Source organism: Adiantum capillus-veneris, chromosome 11 (assembly GCF_014529385.1).
Source record: "Adiantum capillus-veneris isolate H3 chromosome 11, ASM1452938v2, whole genome shotgun sequence".
NCBI classification, from domain to species: domain Eukaryota; kingdom Viridiplantae; phylum Streptophyta; class Polypodiopsida; order Polypodiales; family Pteridaceae; genus Adiantum; species Adiantum capillus-veneris.
Window position 1 is genome coordinate 87605751 of NC_140941.1, and position 22307 is coordinate 87628057.

The window sequence follows — 22307 nt, forward strand, 5'->3', positions numbered from 1 at the left end:
CATCAAATTTAACAGCTTTAAAATTCAAATTCAATTCTTGAATACCTTTTACCAATTCGTCAAGAATTGGCTCCTCCACTCTGGGTATTGCTAAGTTTGTTTTCTCTTTAGGTTCCTCCTTCGTAACATCCGTGATGTCAGCCACGATCAACTTATCGACTCTCATTTGTCGTTTCACGATCATGTTGACTGTTTCGGTGACTACCTTCCAGTCGAACTTTAAGCCCAATTCTCCACTTGGATCCTCTAGCAACTGCACTAAAAACTTTTGAAGTCGAGGATCAACAGCCTGAATGGACAACTCAACCTTCTGATCCCTCATTGAACGTTGCTCTGTTGAAGACAATTGCTCAAATTTCTTCTCAAATTCCCACAATAACTCTCGTGCAAACAGATTTTTGTTCTTCTTCTGTACCCACTTCATGAAACTTTGCCTGGTTACTCTTTGAGAATCCTCCAGGAAGTATTTCTCCTAAAGCGCCTTCTTGAAATCCTGCCAATTCGGGCCTTGAAGCACCTGAATTTCTTTAATTTGACTCCTAAGTTCCGGCTCAGTAACAATCAAATGGAACCCTTCTACTGCGTTCTGATCATCAATTCCATTCTCTTGCTTTGCCTATTCATAGATATTGCAGAATCTGCTAATATCCTGGCCTTCAAATCGATGCAATTTCTCGGTAACTGTGTGCCAAGCTTTACGGATCCTCTCATGCAAATTGTACTATTGTTGGGCAGTCTGATGTTGTTGCATGTAAGCAGCAAATTGCTGCATCATTTGCTGCATGGTAGCCTCTTGTGGTGTCGACATCCTTCTTCACCACACTGCTCACCCCGGCTCATTCGGGTTCACAAAGAATGTCGGGATTTAATTGTGCGAAAGGTGAACCGGGAAGGCACCGGGCCCCTGGCTGTGAGAGGTGCGGGAAACAAGGTGTAGCAAACACAATTAACGACAATAGAGTTTAAAACAAATAGTCTATCTAATTTCCAGTTAATCGATAGAGTCCATGGTTAACAAATCACTATAGAATCTTAAATGCTCTTACAAGGAAAAATTGGCCTTAAAACAGGTACTTAAACAAGAAATTGATGAAACTCTGCTTACTCTGCCTTCTGCTCCTCGATTCAAATGGCTAATGATGGCTTTGAAGCTTTAATTGGGTTTAGGGAATCGGCTCAGTCCGCTTAGAGAGGTTTGGCTTATGGGTTTTAAGATTAGCTTGATTAAGGTGCAATTAAGCTAAGCACCTTGGTTTAAGAGGTTAAGAATATAGAGTTTATTCAAGGAAGATTAGGAGGAGTTTAAGAGCTTGTCAATTATCAGGAGCTTAAGAATAAGGGGCTCATGAGGAGGAGAGCTTCAGAGATTCAAGATCTTTGGAGTTTTAGATTATGAGGATTAAGGGCTTAAGAGCTTCAAGGCCTCTGAGGAGCTTCAATGCTCTAGCTTATGATGAGGAGAGGACATACCAAACCACACATTTTTACCTTTATATGGATGCATGTTTCCTTGGCTAAAAATAGCTAGGCACCCATTAGCGACGTTGCTAATGGGTCCTAGCCCTTGATGACGTGGCAGTTGATGGGGCAAGTAGCTTGGATTTCGGCGGGAGTGGCACCGAACTTGAATGCGACGGCCTTCTGGTCATTTTTTGACTCTGTGGCGGCACCATCCGAGCGCTCTACAGCGTGCTATGAGCACACCTTCTTCCCTGCGCATTCTTCTTCACTGCTTGCACCCCTTCGCCATACTTGTAATTGGCTTCACACCTTTTAACAAAAAAAACCCTATTGGTTTTGGGTGGCCACCCCATGGGCGGGCATTGTCCAAGTGGGCGGCCTTGATTTAGTGGGCGGCCTTGCCTTTTATTGGCTTTGGGCGGCCATAGCTCCAGAAGGGAGGACACCACATTTGACATACATATCGGGTAGTGCTTTGGTAAGCTTCCTTTGGTCTCTAAGTTTCATTAAGGCCCCACATTAAGCATACATGCCGACCAAGACATCGCCCATACTCATTGCATCCCAAAAGACGACATTTTTTTCAGAGAACTCAACAAGAACTTTTTGTGCCTTTGTAGCAGCACCACATTTTTCATACATATCGGCCAAGCTCTGCCAAGTAGTTGCCCAATCCGGCACAGACCTGCTATCGACTTGAACTTTAAACTACCATAACTTCTTCATTGTAGCTCCAATCCGACGAGCCGTAAAGACATGCCGGTAGAGCACATCGAGCACTACAGTTCTAGGACACAATACCCCATTCATGTTCACTTCAAGCATAACACTTTTTAACATCATTAATGCATGTTTTGGCCCTTTCATCCGCATTTGACATACATTCAACATTGAACTCGGCCTACAACCAACCCTTAATCATTGTTCATTAAACATATAAGCTTCAAAAAAACTTGATGTGCATTTTCCTGCCATCTTTCTTTGCATGGGAGCGGAGCTGCATGACAACGGGCGTCCTCATTGTGGCGCGGGAGCAGCACAGGGGAATCTTAAAGGTGATGCATGAGACCTTTGTGATAGCGTTGCGTAGTTGAGAACCACTACGAAAAGCCACTAGTACTATGCAGGACACACATGCTACATCACACAAGTTCAAACGTACAAAAACTCCAATCCATCATTGGCCCCACCCACGATGTCTCTTCAAATGGAGTGGTCACTGGATTTTGGATTTTTACTAGCTTCCCTCCTACAACATTTAATTTTAGAGGCCAAAAATGGTTCCCTCCAAAACAACCTCTTGCTTTTGCAGATGTACCAACTAGGTACAAACAAAAAGGTTCTTTTTTTGTACCACCATTGCATGCTTTCAGCCACTTCCAGATTAGCATTGCAGAAGAAGACCATAAAAAGACAACCTTCATAACACCATGGGGATGTTTTGCTTATAGTGTGATGCCTTTTGGCCTCACCAACGCTCTGGCCACATTCCAACGCTATGTAACTTTTGTCTTCTAGCCATACTTTGGTAAGTCAGTATGGGTTTTCATAAATGATTTTTGCATCTACAGCTCTCACTCCCTCCATTTGAGCAAGGTCTATGATGGCCTGGCTAGGCTGCAAACCTTGGGTGGCCAACTTAACATAGACAAGTGTCACATTGGTGAAAGCAAGGTCACTCTTCTCGGCCATGTAATTTCAAAGGAATTGAGGTTGACCCAAGAAAGGTACAAGCTTTAGTATCTTTGTCATCACCCACAAGAGCTAAGCAATTGGTCTCTTTCCTTCAGAAGGTAAGGTATTTGAGCAGGTTCATTCACTTTCTCTCTCAAGCGATTCTCCCTTTACAATAAGTCACACATAGAGATGTCTTATGGAGTGAAGAAAATGAGCAACAATTTAGCAAAGTGAAACAGATCCTGGCTTCACTTCCCACCATTGCACCCCTAGATGGGACAAGTCATTTTATGTTAACCTCATTGTAGGAAGTGATACACTTGGGGCCGTACTAATGCAAAAGGACCCCCAAACCTCTTTTATGCATTGTATCTACTTCTCTAGTCGTGTCATGACCCCATCAAAAAAAGGATTCAGCAGGTAGAGCACATGGTGCTTCCATTAATGTTTGCCACTACAAAGTTCCGCTCTTATCTATTGCCTAGACTCTTTGTAATTCTAACAATGGAAGAAGTCTTTCCTATCTGATGCAACACATGGATGTCTCATCTAGAATCTCTAAGTGGCTTGTTAGATTACAAGAGTTTGATTACACTATGCAAGTGGAGAACTCCACCAAAGGTAGTCTAGAAGGTATTCTTACTCATCGTCTTCACTATGAGAAGAAGCTAAAGGTCAAGACAAAAGGAAAAGGAGTGACACCAATGGTAGAAGTTCCTCAGCTAGAAGGAGCTCACTCTCTTGATGGAGCTTACAAAAGGACAGTGGACCAGTCTACAACTAGCATCTTCATTTTCGATGAGCAAAAGGAAAAGGTATTCTCTATTGGGAAACTACTACACTCCCACTCCAACAACAAAGCATAGTACATGGCCCTAATTCTTGGATGTCACTTGGGTTTGTAAATCAGGTTTTGCTTGGCCAATTACGCCAAGTTAAGGATCTTTTAAGAAAGTTTGAAGAGGTGCAACTATTTCATGTCCCTAGGATAGAAAATCAAGAAGCAAATGCTCTAGCCAAGGAAATAATACAAGATGTTCCCATAGGAGAAATCAAATTGAAACTACCCCTCCTTCAGGGTAGCGATGGTATGAATGATATCATCAGCTTCTTAGATACATGATAATGGCTTGAAGGGTATACCAAGGGCCAAAAACAATGGCTTGTCCAAAAGGCAACAAGATACCACTGTTGGGGTCGAGGCTATGGGGGATGCCGCCTGAGGCAAGCCATGGCTATGAGTGAGATGCAGCAGAATGAGAAAGAGAGAGAGAGAGAGAGAGAGAGAGAGAGAGAGAGAGAGAGAGAGAGAGAGAGAGAGAGAGAGAGAGAGAGAGAGAGAGAGAGAGAGAGAGAGAGAGAGAGAGAGAGGAGTTCAACACAACAGTAGCAAAACAAAAACAACCACACACTTTTCATTGCATTAATGAAATCTTTACATATATAGCCTATTAGCCATGCAAACCACAAGTGACTTGCATGCCTTTAAGAGGACTTTCCCACGGACTATGACCACAAGGGCTTGCATACCCAACAACCACCTTATCAACATCACCTTGTAATTCAAGGGCAAAGACCAGATTCTCAGGCAAGTGCCAATCTCCAATGAAATCATGGAGGTGATCTCAAGTTTCCATGATGGTGTTTGCAGCGACCGCTTTGCTAGTACTAGTAGGAAGATTCTACAGGCAGGATTCTCTTGGCCTAGTTCGAACAAAGATGTGCATGATTGGTGTAAAACATGCAGAGCTTGTCAAGTATCCAGCGATCGAACACTAACCTATGAGCCACAGACTCCTATCATCTCATATGGCCCATTTGAGAAGTGGGGGATAGATGCAATTGGTCCTTTACGAAGGGCCAAGTTAGGTAAATTGTACATTCTAGTTGGTGTAGACTACATGATCCGATGGGCGGATGCAACAACCACCACATGCATTACAGCCCAAAAGGTGGTGAAGTTCATATTTGAGAACATTTGTTGCCGCTTTGGCACACCTCTGGAGATAATATCTGATAGAGGGCCAGGTTTTAGAGGCAACTTGGTGGGAGAACTAATGAAAAAGCTAGGCATCACACGCCAACACTCAACTCCGTACTACCCACAGTGCAATGGTCTAGTGGAAAAGGTAAACGGCATAATCTGTAAGATCATCACAAAGAAGGTGAATAACCACACAAGTGATTGGGAAAAGCATCTCATGGACACTCTTTGGGCCTACCACATGACATTCCCAACATCACTATGTTTCATCCCTTTCCATATGGTATATGGAAAAGAGGCCATTCTATCCATCGAGGTGTAGATAGCCAGCTTGCGAGTCATGGATAGCCAGTTACAACGCCCAATTGCCCATCTCTGCAACCATATCTTGGATCTAGAAAGGCTTCAGGTAGACATGCAAGATGCGATCAACTACTATATGACGCAAGCAGAACGACGCCAACTCACATTCAAGCAAGGGCTTAAGGAAAAGCGTCTGAAGAAAGGCATGTTAGTATTGAGATACAACAACAAATTCGACACTAGGAAAGATAAGAAGTTTTAGCCTAGATGGGAAGGGCGATTCATCATCAAAAGGTGATGCGCCAATGGTAGCTACAAATTGATGGAGGAAAATGCTCAAGTTCACAAGACCAGAGTCAATGGATGGAGGATTAAAATGTACTTCTTAAGGTTTGATCCGGAGTTCATGATAGGAGGGGGAACCCTCCAACTCAGCTGCTAGAAAATCAGAAGCAGAGATAGAGGCATGAATGCCTCTAGCCAGGAGGGGAGGGATAATGATGGCTGGATTTCAAAAACCTTGGCCGTGGTAACTAACCCCAAGACAGGAGCTTAATATGAATTAAAAAAAATAAATTCATGTTGCACGTTGCGCCCCCCCCCCCCCCCCCTTTGTTCTTGCGCTCACAGAGGGGCTGCCACCTTTGGCACCACCCTCGCTCTCTCTCTCTCTCATCCATTAAAAAAAAAACACTCTCTCTCTCTCTCTTGTTCATCATCAACAAAACAAAAGTCTCTCTCTCTCTCTCTCTCTCTCTCTCTCTCTTTCCACACATACACTGACACACTCACACGCACACACACCTCTCTCACCATTTCTAGCTCTCTCTCCATCTCTCTCTCTCTCTCTCTCTCTCTCTCTCTCTCTCTCTCGTTCTGTGTTGGCAAGGAGTAAATTCAGCCCTCTCTTTCTCTTTCCATACATACACACACACACACACTCACTCATATACACACACATACATACCCTACATGCATAAGCATCTGTACACAATCACATATGCATCAACAATGCACACACATGGCACGCACAAGAAGGAAAAGAAGCAACAAAAATGGACATTGATGCATCAACAAACGACACCAAAAACACGTGATAGTGACAACAATTCAAAGAAAGATGCCGAATCCAGGCCCCAACCTGCACCAAAATTGACGAGCACGCTACACCAACGCACCAGTAAAGCCTACCATTTGTTGGCATCTCATCTACGACGCATTTCCTTCAGTAAACATCCGTAGGGTAATTCATTTTCCGTTTTCCAAAGCCAAACTTTGTAAAAACCATTTGTATATTCCACCTCTCTCTTGCTGATGGTCACCAAGGCCTACCTAGGAGAATATCATTTCTTAGTTCTCCCAAAACAAAGCACTAGCCAACCATCTGGGACCCGGCTGCCTACTTTGTGTCTTCGGCTTAGGGCCCTAAACCTAATTAGCTTATACTAAACTAAGTAGCCTGCACCTATAAAAGAGCACTGAGAGGTTACTATCGGGGGGGTAAACGCTCGAGGGAGAAGTCATGCACATACAGTGACTCCAAGGGTCACTATGAACAGGAGTAGGATCTCCGTACACATGAAATTTCCCTAGAGAACCCACTATAGGCTCTCTTTCTCTCTATCTCTCTCTCTCTCTCACTCTCTCTCACCGCCGTCTCTATCTTGCCAAAATGAGGGGTTTTGAAAATACCATCTTGAATCAAGTTTGTCCGCACATTCCAAAGAATATTCATCTCCTCCGTCTACGTCTCTCTCTCTCTCTCTCTCTCTCTCTCTCTCTCTCTCTCTCTCTCTCTCTCTCTCCCCCCCCCCCCCCCCCCCCCCTCTCCCCCTACAATGCGTTGTGTTGTTGTCATTCGAATCGCTGTTGTTGGTGTCCTAGCCGCTCAAAGCTAAGGTGGTGCCCCCTGTTCACTCCCATGACAATTTCTGCATGCATAGGCCTGGCGTAGAGGCCGTCGGGGTCCGTTTTGCACTTGTGCTTGTCACTATGAACAAAGTTGGAGAATACTACAAATAGGAAGAAGGAAACACAACCCTCCCGGTGAGATATAATGATGTAGAAACCATGGCAATACTGGACAGTGGGGCTAGCATAGCCATAGCCACAAAAGCAGTATGGGAATCATGGGGAAAACCAGCCATTAGACAAACTCGAATGAAATTACAATTGTAAAAAAAAACACATAGAAAAACCCCTAGGATTGCTGGAAAAAGTGATAGTTAGCTCTTGTGGAATTGATTATCAACATAATTTCGTATCCTTCAGACAACAAACAAGGAGCATCAAAAACATAAAGGAAATTGAGAAAGGAAACTCAATCAAAACCCAAGAATTAGGATGATAAATCATCTATGACACGAGTTGAACAGAAGAAAAAATATCAAGAGTTGATGAAAACTCTAAAGGAGATGTATACCACTGAAATGGAAACAACCAAGGAAGAGAGTAAAGATGTAATGAGTGTTCCATCCCATTACAAGAAATATACCCTCCAAGATCAAAAGATCATAGTCGAACAACTTGTAAGGGAATTAAGAAAATAGGGTGAGTCATATGAAGGACCTGAAAATGAAAAGAAAATAGATCTAGTAGAACCAGGAGAAGAGCCTAGATCTGCCTACATTGCTAACGACTTAGCTGAAGAAGAAAAAGAGATCTTACTAAGCTTACTGAAAGAATACCAAGATATCTTTGCTTGGTCTTATAAAGATCTCAAGGGTGTTGACCTAGAAATTTATCAACATACCATACCTATGAGAGATGATGCGAAGCCAAAAAACATCCATATACTTATAATGAAACATTTACCAAAAAGATCAAAGAAAAGATAGAAAAGCTCAAGGAAATTGAACACACAGATTGGGTGTCTCCAATTGTGGTGGTACATTAGAAAATGGAAAATTAAGAGTGTGTGTCAATCTCAAAAAAGCGAATGCAGCCACCATTAGAGATAACTACCCTCTTCCAATCACCGAGCATGTTTTAGAACGAGTTGCAAGAAAAGAAGCTTACAGCTTTTTAGACAACTTGTCAGGGTACAATCAACTTTTGGTTGATCCCAAAGATCAGCATAAAATTGCCTTTACAACTCAATGGGGTATTTTTGCCTATAAGGTTATGCCTTTTGGGTTAACTAATACTCCAGCCACCTTTCAAATATTGATGAGCCATGTCTTCAAAGAATATCTTAGAAATTCCTTGGAAGTATATATGGATGATTTATGTGTACATTCATCAATCTTGGCAGATCATTTTAAACATTTCAAAAAGCTATTCTAAAAATGTAGACTTTATAGGATTTGCTTAAATGTTGAAAAGTGCACCTTTACGGGCAAACAAGGAAAAATTATTGGACGTATAGTGTCTAAAAACGGCATAGCGACCGATATGGATAAAATTCATATTATTGATAAATTGCCTAGACTGACAATAGTCAAAAAGGGATTCAGGATTTCATGGGACGTTGTGGATATTACAGTCGATTCATTCACATGTATGCTATAATCGCAAAACCCATGTTTGTCTTGATTACACTTTTTGTATGGACTGATGAGTGTGAAGAATCCTTCATGAAGCTTAAACAAGCTCTCACTTCAGCCCCAATATTGAAAGCACCGGATTGGAATAAGATATTCCATGTACATGTTGATGCTTCCAATTTTTCCATTGGGTATATATTAGCTCAACCAAGAGACGAAAAAATTGATTTTCCCATTTCTTATGCTAGTAGACAGTTGAATGTGGCAGAGAAGAATTATAGAACCATTGAAAGAGAAGGATTAGGGATGATCTATGCCGTAAAAAAGTATAGACATTACCTATTAGCCAACAAATTTGTGTTCTTTGTGGACCAAAGAGCAGATCATTTATCAAGGATTATTTTAGGAGAACCACCAAAAGGGGTAGACAATGATCTACTAGATGCATATCTGTTCTCTGTGGAAATGACACCCCGTTGGTCAAAAAATATGGTTTCATTGATGACCATAGCTCAAGTGGATTTTCAAATACCACTTCCTATTACTCCTGGATTAATTAGGGAATTGGTTATGTATCAATTACTAGCTGGAAGGCTATACAAAAGAAATCGAGATGGAATATTTTCTTTGTGTATTATTCTTGAGGAAAAAACCCAATACCTAAGTTAGTCACACATTACCATAGTAGGACTTCACTTTGCAGAAGACCAAACTATGCAACTGATCATAAGACTTAGAGTATCTTCGCCATCCATGAGGAGTGATCTTCACTCATTTGTGAAAGATTGTCTTTAATGCCAGAAAAAAACACCCATACCTCATGTGACATTATTTCAAATATCACTCCTTCCTAAGTGGAGTAACTATCTATTTACTTACTTATCAAGAAAAACATTTCTGGAGGATATGAGTAAATGCCACCAAAGAGCTATTGAAACTGAACCAAGAGACTATGCTCTTATTGGAAACCAATTGTATCAGAGAGGAAAGGATCAGCATTTGCGTCTCCCTGCAAATGAAGATGAATATAAATCCACTCTAGAACAAGCACATGATGGAATCTGGAGGTCACTTTTCTAGTGAAACCACCGCTAGACAATTTTAATGGCAAGCATATGGTGACCAACACTTTTACAGATGCCAAAGAATAGGTTTGAAGGTGTGATACATGCCAATGAGAAAAAATGCCAACAAGGGTAGATTGAATGCCTTTAAGACCAATGATGGGGGACTAGAGCTTTTGCAAAATGGGACATAGATTTTGGTGGACCAATATAGCCACCTGCTTATAGAGCCCAAGCTCAATAAATCATTGTAACTATGGACTATTTGATCAAGTGGGCAGAGGCTGAGGAAACCAGGAAGAATGATTCTATAACTACAACCACATTCTTGTATGAGAATGTATTCACTAGATATAGACTTCCAATAGAAATCACCAGTGATAGGGGAACTCATTTCCTCAATGAGGTAATTGAGTATCTGTTGAATGAATTTATGGTCATCCATAACAAATCCGCTCCATATCATCCACAAGCAAATGGACAAGATGAGCACACGAATAAAATTCTTAGCTTGGTATTGACCAAAGTGGTTAGTTCAGGACGAACTGATTGGGAAATGAATCTACATGCCATTCTATGGGATTATAAAGTTTCATTCAAGACAACTTTAAATGCTACATCCTTTAATCTTGTTTATGGTCTTGATGCCATACGATCGATATAATTTTTATTGCCGACACTAAGGGTAGCTAAAGATCTTGAGTGGACCAGACATGAATTGCAGAGAGGCTTGAAGATTTAGAAAAGCTTGATGAGCAAAGGGGCTAACAGCTGTAGCTCACATTTGTACACAAAAACGGAAGCAAAAACAATTTTTTGATTCACATCTAGTCATAAAAATCTTCAAAAAAGGGGACCTACTTTTAGTTTATTCCCTTAAGCAACACTTCCCAAGTTCAAGAAAAAGAGAAATGGACCGTTTATCATTGAATACATATCTCCAAGTGGAGCAGTTAAGTTGCCACTCTAGATGGTGAACCAATGGCGAACTGGATTAGTGGATGCCGCTTAAAGAAGTACCATTTGCCACTAACCAATGATTTGCTAGAAAAAATTCATCCAGCAAAGCAGAGAAAGATGAAACGATAACATCAGGTTATTGATGAAGCTCAAGAGGAAGCTTGACTTTGAGTACTCAAGAGGGAAGCTTCTTTCATAAATCAACAAACACCTATTCCCATCAACACTTTGGAACTAGATGACAGACTATCGGAATCACAGAATGATGCAATGTCAATGGATGATGAGTGGTCAGATGGAATTGACCTTCGCAGCATCACGGTACAACTGAAGAATTGTAGCACAAATGTATTAGTAGATACCGGAGCTTGAATGAATGCAGTCAGTTATTCCACTTACAAGAAAGCTATGAATTAGTCTTTAGCATTGGGAATATATGTTATCAAAGGATGCAACAAAAACGCAATACTGGCATTGAGAGTAGTCAACTTGAATGTGATCGTAGATGGATTTTCATGCCACATCAACTTGTATGCACACTAGATGAACATATGAATGAAACGATGATTCTTGGAATCTCATGGATGCGGACATACAAGGCAATACCAGATTGGGACACCAATCAACTCAAGCTATGACTTAAAGGAGGAAAACTCTTAGCTCCAATTGCACTGAGCAAAGAGGAATGGAAAAGAGGTTGCCTAGAACAAAAATTAGGGAATAATTAATCTACTTCATCCTCTAGACAAGCAAATGCTACAAGCAGCATGCAAGGAGTCAGGCAAATTTGGGTTCCCAAAAACTCATCTACCACACTGAAGAAAGTTTTACATCTAGCAACTCAAGAAAGATCATCTTTTAGAAGAGAAATTAACACTAGAAGGGTTTGGAAACCAAAGGATCATTTATCTTCTCCACAAGCTGTTAAGCCGATGAATCAGTGGAAAGTTAAATGTCAAAAAACACAACCACAACACTTCATCTCAACGGAAAAACAAAATACCAATGGAGAGTTAAAGCTCAACAACCATCATCATTGATACCTACATCTCATAAAATTAGTGTGCCAAAGCATCCAGATAATACAATTAGACAAAGAGCACACAAATTACAAAAATCTGCTCTTTAGCAAATCGCAATAGGAACCCTTGACCATGGAAACCATTGAGTTAACTACTCAAGACCCAACTCTTGCACCTCATACTGGTTTGAATTGCATGATCTTCAAAGCATGAAGAGCCATAGCTATGCATAGACAGAATTGTTCAACCCATGCACACAGTCGTCCCGGAGTACTCCATCTCAGAGGGGTGGAAGAAAACTTCATTAGTTAAGGGCAATGTTTGAAGAGGGAGGAAAAAAGTTGGATGTTAAATGTGTGGTTTTTTGCAAATTTACCTAATAATGCCCTTAAACATCATCAACAGGGGAATTTCAGCTAATAACATCTCCCCGATGAGTGTAAATAGTGTATGTACTATCAAAATATACATTAAAAATAACATTTTTTTTTGCTTATTTTCATTAATGTTTCTTGATATTGGAGCGTAAAAAAGGAGAAATCTGCCAAAAAGTAATAAGATAGTGTTCTTCAATGGATTTTCTTGATTATTGATCTTTCAATTTTCTTTTTTAGTGCATTTTATTATTTTCTTAAATGTTTTTAATAAACAAGTCAAAAATTAATAATAAATAGCAAATGAGCTCAGATAAAGAAATTGAAGATATGACGACGATTAGAAGGACAAGACGGATAGGCACAAAAATTTTAAATAAAAAAGACAAACGAAAGCGGGAAGCCTAAATTAGGCCGCTAGGGCCTGTTTCTGCAAATTCTTGCAGAATGAGCTAACGAAGTTCAATTGAGGAAATTTTTGAGTCTAACATAGATTTCACGGCCTATTGGAACTAACATGGGAATCTGGGAAAAAATAGTTTGGGAAGTTGGAGTATAGATATCCAAGGTATCCCAAAATCACCTCATTTTCACTAGTCACTCTTGGAGAAGAGAGCTCTCTATCTTCTTCACTCACGATTTTCGGAGTCCACAGTCACCTATTTTCAGCACCGTCTCACACAAGACATAAGGGTATGTTCTAAACTCATCAAAGAACGTTTTTATACAGTCGGATAGCAAGTCTAGGCCCATGAAAAAACCATAGAATCCCAGTTGTGGACGGATTCCTACGACACAAAAACAACCATAGTGGCTTATCAGCTCAACCGAATTGGACGAGACCTGAATTGTAGCATGTCCCTAGATAGTAGAACACTTCCATTTCATTAGATGACCATTTGGCAGGGGTCGAGAGGGTCCCAAGTAAATAATCTAGGTTTTTGGCCACATGCCAGAATTGGATTCTGACTCCATGGGCAGCTTATAGACAAGGTCTATGCACAATGTACCTAGATGGTTTCAAGGAAACAACCAAGGAAAGCTCTCAAATAGAAGGAAACAAATCAAAGACTACAAAGTGTCAAATTTGACATATGAAGTCAAACTGACTCCAAATGAGCCCAAACTAGATGAGCAGCATCAAGACTATGTAGCGGACAAGTCCATGGCTTCAAAAGTGACCAAACAAATCTGCACACTGAGTAGTAACAAAAATTGGTGATTTCAGAGTCGACAAGAGCACGAAGTGATGTCGACACGATCGAATCTTACCAAATTCATTTTAGGACTTGTTTTAGATGTGTAGGTCATAAAATTATATTTTCAAGCAAAAAATACAGCTGTAGTTACTAATCATGATTATTTACTTTTGTGCACAATTGGCTTGAAAATCATCAATTTGCTTCACCTATCACTTGTACACATCTATCTCATGCCACATGTCAACTATGAGCCCAAAAGATCAAGAAAATCTCAGATTTTGTCAAAAAACAAACTAAAGGCCCTTCTGTCCAAATTTTGAGTTATTTATCACATTTTTAGATCCAAATAATCCCATATCTCACACAGAGGCTTGATATCATGTCTAGAACCAACTTGCAACAAAATTGTTCAAATTGATGAAAAAGTTAATAATCGCGATTATTTACTTTTTCACCAGAATGAGCTCTCTTTGACCTTATGGGACCAAAGCACATGATGTAACAAGCCCACCTTATGGGACCAAAGTACATGATGTAACAAGCCCACCAATCAAGTTTGATCACATTTGGATCACAAAAATCCAAAATCCCTTTATATCTACTGTTTCAGAGTTTGAAGCCTAAATCAGACACCATTTCCACCTAGTGCACTCAAATGAGCCGACACTTCACTCAGAGTATCTAAGTCACATATTTTTCAAGCCTATGATGTCAAAAGTACAAAAAGATTGAATAATCACGATTATTTACTTTGGTTACAAAATTTACCTAGATTGCATGGTTTTGATCTTTACATGTTTTTATGCATCTATGCATGCTCTAAAAATGATTTGAAGCAAAAAATGGACATCATTTGCCAGCAATTCAGACACAGGGCATTTTAGAGCAGAAATTTGTGGAACTGAGAAAGCAAAGAAGAGGATGACTCAGAAAGAAAAGCTGCAAGAATTTCCAGGATACCAGCTTCAGTGAAAATGGCCAAGGTAACCTACCTATCAAAGGAACAACTTGAAGAACACAACACCACTGTCTTCATCGACAGGTTCAAGAGTGAAAATGGCAATCAGGTAGAGTTGCAGATGCTACCCAAAGAAATTTATGATGTAGCTGTGAAGCCAGCCACAAAAGAAGCCAATAGAAGGTTAGGACTTTGAGAGTTCTACGATCAAGAGCCATGTGGAGTAGATTTCCAAAGAGCTTATGAATTATTATCAACAATCAAAGAGGATGGATCTGCTCAAATCACGGATTAGCAAGGCCAGAACATTGAAATGGTTATAAACAAGGACATAGTGGCCAAAGCACTAAAACTTTCCACTGAAGGTATGACAATGAGGGCCAGAGATAGGAAGACAACTGGTACATTCACCAAGGATATAGTTGCTACCACCTTCTTTGACCTCATTCTAAAGCAACTGGAGGATCCCGCCTGTGTTTATCCCCAACACTTCCATTTCCTCTCAAAGAGACAGCCAAGATACACTACTCCGAATCATGCAATTGCAGCCACTTTGTTGAAAGGACGCCCTTTCAACAACATTTCCATAAAGATTCCATTAAGATTCCTCAAAGATTTTGTAAAGATTCCACATGAAGATGGTGATGAAGTAATGAACATGAAGATGGTGATGAAGTAATGAAGATGAAGATGGATGCTGCAACATGAAGATACGAGTTCATTGACGTCATCGAATATCCCGTTATTATTATTTTGAGCCATTACGGACACTTTTGTAATGTTTACGGGAACCTCACATTTTAAGTCGGCACTTGTATTTTGGCCATATATGCTTGTATAATGAGTAAAGCCAACTCAGTTTCTTGTAATTAAGCTCTGTAGAAGCCTAGGGACAATTCAGGTTATTTGGCCGGACATTAGGTTTGAAGGCTTGGTATAGAAGCTAAAACCTAAGGCTTTGTAAACAACACATTACGTTATCTCAATTAATATACAATCGTGGGTTCTGCAGCACACAGTAGTGAGCTTCACGCACACACACCATTGTGCACACTAATCACATTGCAGATATGAGAGTAGGAGCGTGTTAGCATCGAGGAGCTCTCCGCGTCGACGCAACCAATGCAAGCCGAGGACCACATCGCGAGCCCGCCTGCTACGAGCTATATTTGGTCGTAAGTACCTCAAACGACATCCGTTATGAATGATCGAGTAGTCGTTAGAATCAGGGCGAGAAGCTCTTCGTGTTGATGTCTTTGTAGATCAGCTCTGGACATTTTGGAAATTGTTATTTTGAGTCTATCGCGACAGCGATTAGAGATCTTACAGTTATGGTTTTCAGGGTTTAGGTGTTTGGCCATATAGGATATGTCCTTGTGAGTCTTGCCCTCCGATTTCAAGTCATTCTGATATGATTTGAGACTGTTTCGAGCTTGTAGTGTTTCGTAGGATGCGTTGTCTGTTTCTTTGCTTTATGGTAGTGTTGTGGTAGGATTAGTGACTGTAGAGTGTTGTTTGTGTCTAGCTCAGGGTTGACAACCCAGAGATTGCCTCCATGCCCTAGTCGGGTCAGCAACGTCCTCGGATTGACAATTTGTTGGTCTGTGTTCTCGCTGTGCTCCATTGTCCGTTGAGACGTACCCGCTAACATTGGCGCCGCTGGAATTGTGCTGATTATGGTAAAAGTGCTCTAAAATGGTCGTTTGAAAGCCGATTTGAGTGTTTGTTTTTGCATTGGAGACCTTAAGGTAAGGGGCAAACACAGATTTGGTCCAATCCAAAAAACCAAAAAAAAAAACACAAAAACAAAAATCTAAAACCAAATCTGCAATTTAAAAAAAAAAAAGTTTTGCATATGACCTTGTTTTGCATATGCTCTAGAGATTGTATGTGAAATTTCAAAGCATTTGCATCAGTGCTTGAGCATCTAAGTGGGAGTTTGCTTTTTTTGAGTGTAAGGAAGTGAACTGTGAAATGCTTGAATCCAAAGGAAAAGAAGTCCAAATTGAATGAAACTTTGGGGATAGGCTTCTAAGGGCATTGGGAACCAAACTGTCCAAAAACAGAGAAAAAAATCACTTTCCAGTGGCTCTCTGCCTACTCTATCGGGATAGACTGATGAATTGGAGATAGACTCACAATCAGGCAAAACCCCTCATACCACATGTAAAACACCTGCTTGACCACTAAACCTCAAGTCTGGTGTTTAGAGTCAGACTTCAAAGACAAATTGGGTAAAGGGACTTGACCAAATTTCCAAACCTTGTGAAACTTGGTATACATGATCTACAGAGGGTAGGGAACACATCTGTGAAGAGAAAATTTGAAAAAAGTGTCATGTTAGCATACTTGGTGAGTCTATCGCAATAGACTAAGAACCCAGTGATAGAAACTGAATTTAAAGCTCTGTGGCATAGCTTGGAAAGGTGCTATCAAGGACACCTAAAAATTTTGAAGTCATTTGGACATCAGAAAGTGGGTCTAAGACCATTTGAGAGGATTCAACTTGTAGAAAACACCAGATCTGGTCTAACTGACAAAGTAAAAGTCCAAACCACTTGAAAATTGGTAGGAGGACTAAGGAGAGGTGTTGGAACACAATGGTATAGTCAAAGTTCAAGTTTGACCTATAAAAGGGGTACTTGCTGAGTCTATCGCGATAGACTCAAAGCAGGGTCAAAGAAATTGAAATTTTCAATACCCTCTGGAGCATAGCTTGTTTAGCCTCTCAGGAGGTTACACACAAAATTTAGTGGATTTTGGACATTGGGAAGTCATCCTAAGTCTATTTTCTAGTGAGCAAATAGACTCAGAATTCTAGAGTTGGAGTTAGAGACCTAAGAAAAACTCCAAAACAAGTGGAAATTGGTGAGCAAGGTGTACAGAGCATAGGGAACACAGTGGTAGAAATTTTCAAAATTGAGAATCTGCTGAGTCTATCGCGATAGACTAGGATTTTTTCACAAAAATTGAAATTTTTGAAAATTGACATTAGGGCCTTGTTCTACATGTTGTTGTGAGCCTATGGTTAAATTTTGAGTAAATTTGGAGCATTGGAAGTGCATCTAAGTGGATTACTTCACAAGATCAGAAAAGAGATTGTTGTTTGATGCAAGTTACAAAGGAAAAGTATTCCAAATTGCTTGAAACTTGGTGAGTAGTATCTCAAGAGAAGGGGGAACTCAAATCTGTAAAAACAGTTGAAAAAATGTATCCTAGTAACACTCTGGTGAGTCTATCGTGATAGACTTAGAAATCCACTGTAGAAAAATCAAAATTCAAATCTGACTTCATATTTGGGTTTAGAAGGCCCGTTATACCATGTACACAAAGTTTGAGTGCATTTGGACATCTGCAAGGGGTACTTGGTGAGTCTATCACGATAGACAACTAAGGAAAAAATTTTGAGAAATTTTTTGAAACTAAGTATACCACTGGGTTTATCATTGCCTAAGGAGCGCACACACCAATTTTGGGCTCAAAATGACCACTTGCAAAAACATCAGATAGAGCAACTTTCCAAATTACATCTCACTGTTTTGGTCATAACTTTCACATACGGACTCCGATTCCAAAACTTCTTTTATCAATACGTATCTTGAGAGTAGCACTACAGATCTTAGAGTAAATTGACCAAAATGGTTAAGGCCTCAAAATGCATCTGGAAGTTAGGGGCGTCTAAAACCGGCAATTTGAGAGAATTGTGAAAACGCTCACAGTTTTGGACATAGTTTTGGATTTTCCCTAACCAAAACACTTGAACACACTGAGAGAGATATTACTACAGCAAGCTAGATCTGTTAAGCCTAGAAGTCATGTCTACATCAGACTCAGACTCAGCTTATACAAGCACATGGATTGCAGGGATAGATGAGCACCCGCCGCCCAGAATAGATCTTCCAAACCTACAGTACATAAAGACCAATTTTGTGGAGAGAGTTTGGACGTATAACCATGAAAGTGAAGGACTATATAGGTATATTAATGGAAATCAATTCAACCTTTACAGTTGCTTAGAGCCTTACCCAGATGAGCTGACAGAATACAAGCTCTTATATGTCTATACATACGAGGTCGACCGACAATGGACATCTTTATTTGTTGACAAGTATGGACGAGAATATAGATCTGTAGAAAGCATAAATCCACGAACCAAATTAGAGATGAGTGGATATTTGGTCAATGAAGGACCTCAGATACATCCACCAAACACAGGAACTTCTAAGAGAATTCCAAAGAGGGGACCACCACCTGGATTTCCTCCTAGAGCGATAACGGGAGATGAAACGATACCAGAGAGGAGTATGGTTCCATACTTTGCACCCCAAAGTATAAGACCATCTCAGCTAAGAAAATGGGTAAATAGAAAGTACAATGGCATAGGAGACCCATATGCCCATGTCTCGGCTTTCAAGCAAGTCCTACGAGCAGAATGAGTAGAGGACTTCCACACGCAGTATGAGGGTTTTGGACTTACATTGGAGGACAATCCACAAGCATGGTTTGAACTATTGAACCGGAGAGAGTTCACAACCATTGAGAAAATGTTGGATGAATTTTTTCAAGAATTCACCAAGAGGGGCATAAAACATAACACCCTTCCTAAGATTTAGGAATTTAAACAAGGAGAAACAGAAACATTGCGACATGCAATACTACGTTTCAAGCAATATGTTGCTAGATGTCCTACCCAAGAGTTACCCACGCCAGAACGTCAGATCCTATGCTTCATCAGAGTGCTTAGGAATGAGAATCTCCAAAAGGACCTATACATGAAAAGATACCAAATCTTAGAAGAGGTGACCAAAGCGGCAGTTGACCTAGTTGACAATTGCGAATTCTATGACGATGGTCAGAAGAAGATGAATGATGAGAGTGAGGAAAAGAAAACCGCTGATCTTGAGGATCAAAGAGGGAATCTAAGACAAAAACAAGTAAATGTTGAGGAGCAAATCATAGAGAATGTGATGCAACGCATCAACCACTCTGACAGAGTACCAGCCTATAGAGTTCCTCAACAATGCAGGTGCATGACATGTGGAGGGGACCAACCGACGCAACATTGTCCTGACTATAGACCTAAGACTCCACCAGGGTTTGAGCATGTTATGTCTCAACCGCCTAGATATCATCCTGTAGAGGAACAAGTGTTCTTAAGTGAAAGACCCATAGCTGCTAGAAATGCATATGTGAGTCATGAGCTTCAAATAGAAAGAAATGTGGTAGATCAGAGGCCACTTCAACGTCAATATCAAGTATTGCCACAACAACCAATACGTCCATGTGACAGATGTGGTAGTAGTGATGACTTGATTAAGGATCGTCCACACCATGATATCATGATAAATGTATATTGTAATGAGTGTGCAATCACACATATGATTTTGGATTGTCCTAAGAATCCAAGAAAGAAAGGTAAAATGCAACCACATGTTACCTTTCCTTCTACCATAAAATCAGAGAAAGAACGAGCCGCAACAAAAGGAGAGATGACGACAACAACAACAGAGCAAGAAACAATTGCAAAAGAACAGGTGCTTAAACAACAAGAAGATGAAAGTAAGCAAGTTGCTCCAGTAAACGTTGTCACAAGAGCACAAGCAAAAGTGAAAGCGCAGAAGCCTACAGACGGAGAGACTAGTAAGAGTTCCAAAAGCCGTAGAAACTCTAGACGAGCAAGAAGGACTAGAATGAAAGCGAGACTAGAAAGGGAGAAAGGAGAAGAAAAGGTTGTTACAGCTGAGTTGGAAACAACTCAAGAGCAACAGACACAGCAAAGGGAAGTTGAAACCCTTAAACCAGCTAAAGCACCCAAGAGTGCTAGTTCAGGAGGATCTGTCCTAGTGGACAAAGTGAATGAGCCTTTAGACGCGATTTTACAGGCTTATGAGGCTAGATTGGCAAATAGACAGACCTTAGAACAAAGATGGATGACCCATCCTTATCCTGAACTAGAGAAGCAGAGGCTAGAAATGTGTAAGCAGCTCATTATAACTGCTCAAGCATTGCTAGAACCACCTCCACCAGAATTGAAGGATAGGATAGTCACCCCAGTGCAAAAAGATGAGAGCATTAAAGTACACAAATTGCCTAGAGAAGAGGTGGATCATAGGGAAGAACCATTGCCAAGGTCGCAAGACTCGAGGGTAGTCCAAAATACAACAGATGAATCAATGAGGGAATTCCCACCCTATGTTCCTATAGTTGAGGAGCAGTGGCCAAAGGAGTTATGGAAGGCTGTCCGAGATGCCCAAAAAAGAGAAGAGGATGCTGGACCAGCACCATTTCCAGAAATCACATTAGATAGACCACAAATGAGTGTTGATGCGAGGTCATATCATGGTGACCTAGGATCGATAGCCTCCGAAGACAGTAGACCTGCATCGTTAAGAACTTTGCCACAATACATGGGAGATTTTGAGGCAAGTCTGAGATTGTGAGAGTTCCATCACAGAGGCTAGGAGGGACAAACGAATTGGACACAAAAATTTTGACTGACTTTCTATCCATGCCAGTGAGGTGCACAATTACGTTGGAAGAACTTTTGAAAATCAGGCCAAGTATATGGACGGATATAGAAAAATGTTTGGCAAAAATTGGGATCAAAAGCCCGTTAAGGTTTCTGGAAAAAGAGCTAGATGAGATCGAGAAGCCTAGATCAAATGTAAGACCGGTACTTCTGAACAAAGTAGGAGAGTACTGTGAAGGAGAAGATGGTAATTCCACTTTGCCTGTCGAGTACAATGGGATTGAAACGAAAGCTATACTTGACAGCTGAGCAGGAATTGCCATAGCAACAAAACGAATATGGGAGAAATGGGGTAGGCCCGCCTTTAGAACAACCAGAATAAAATTACAGTTAGCTGATGGGCATGTGGAAAGACCCATGGGATTGCTAGAAGCGATAGTGGTGTCTTCTTGTGGTATAGAGTATACGCATACTTTTGCCATAGTTGACTTTGGCAAGAAAAATAACTATGAAATCATCCTTGGAAGACCATTCATGAGGCAACTCAAGATGGTACAAGATTGGGGTTATGATTATCTATACTTGAGACATACTGAAACCACAACACGTGTAAATATGAGAAATCATAGTTACCAAGATGTAACTAGAACGCCCGTGGAAGATTTTGATTCTGCAACACAAAGTGGATCAACAGACCATCCGTGGATGGGCAAAAAGAAAGAAATATGGATGTGCGGAGCATCTAAGTGTAGTGACTTTGGGAGAAATGAGAATGCCTTAGAGAGGGTCTTAGAAGATGATGCTTACATAAGAGAACCTTTTCCGGAAGAGGCGTTAGAACCGCTAGAGTGGACTCAGATATTGGCTACTTTGGATGTCTGTGTTAATGAGACCACACCAACAAAATTTTGCGATGAGAATGGGTATGACATAGTCCCCTACTACATGCTAAGGGTTATGGGTGAGACAGATGACGAATCTGAGTATGAGTTCGAAACAGGGTTATCAGCTATGGGGATAACACAAAACCAGATACCTAGCCTGAATACTGGACATATAGAAATAGGTGCTCTTTGCGATCAATGTGCGATAACACACTTGATTACAAACTGTCCAACTCGAATGCATAGTACAAAGGAGGAGCCGCAAGTCAACGAAGCAAAGTTGCAGGAAGAAGGGCTAAGATCCAAAGAAGATGCTTCAGGTCCAACGCCTACAAACGAGCAATATGAAGACTTGGAATCAATCAAAGAAGAGGTGCAGCAAGTGACAGGAAGTTCAGACACTATTGGTGACATTTCAACAGGAGCTGAAGTCGAGGAAGAAGAGCCTATGACTCTAGAGGAAC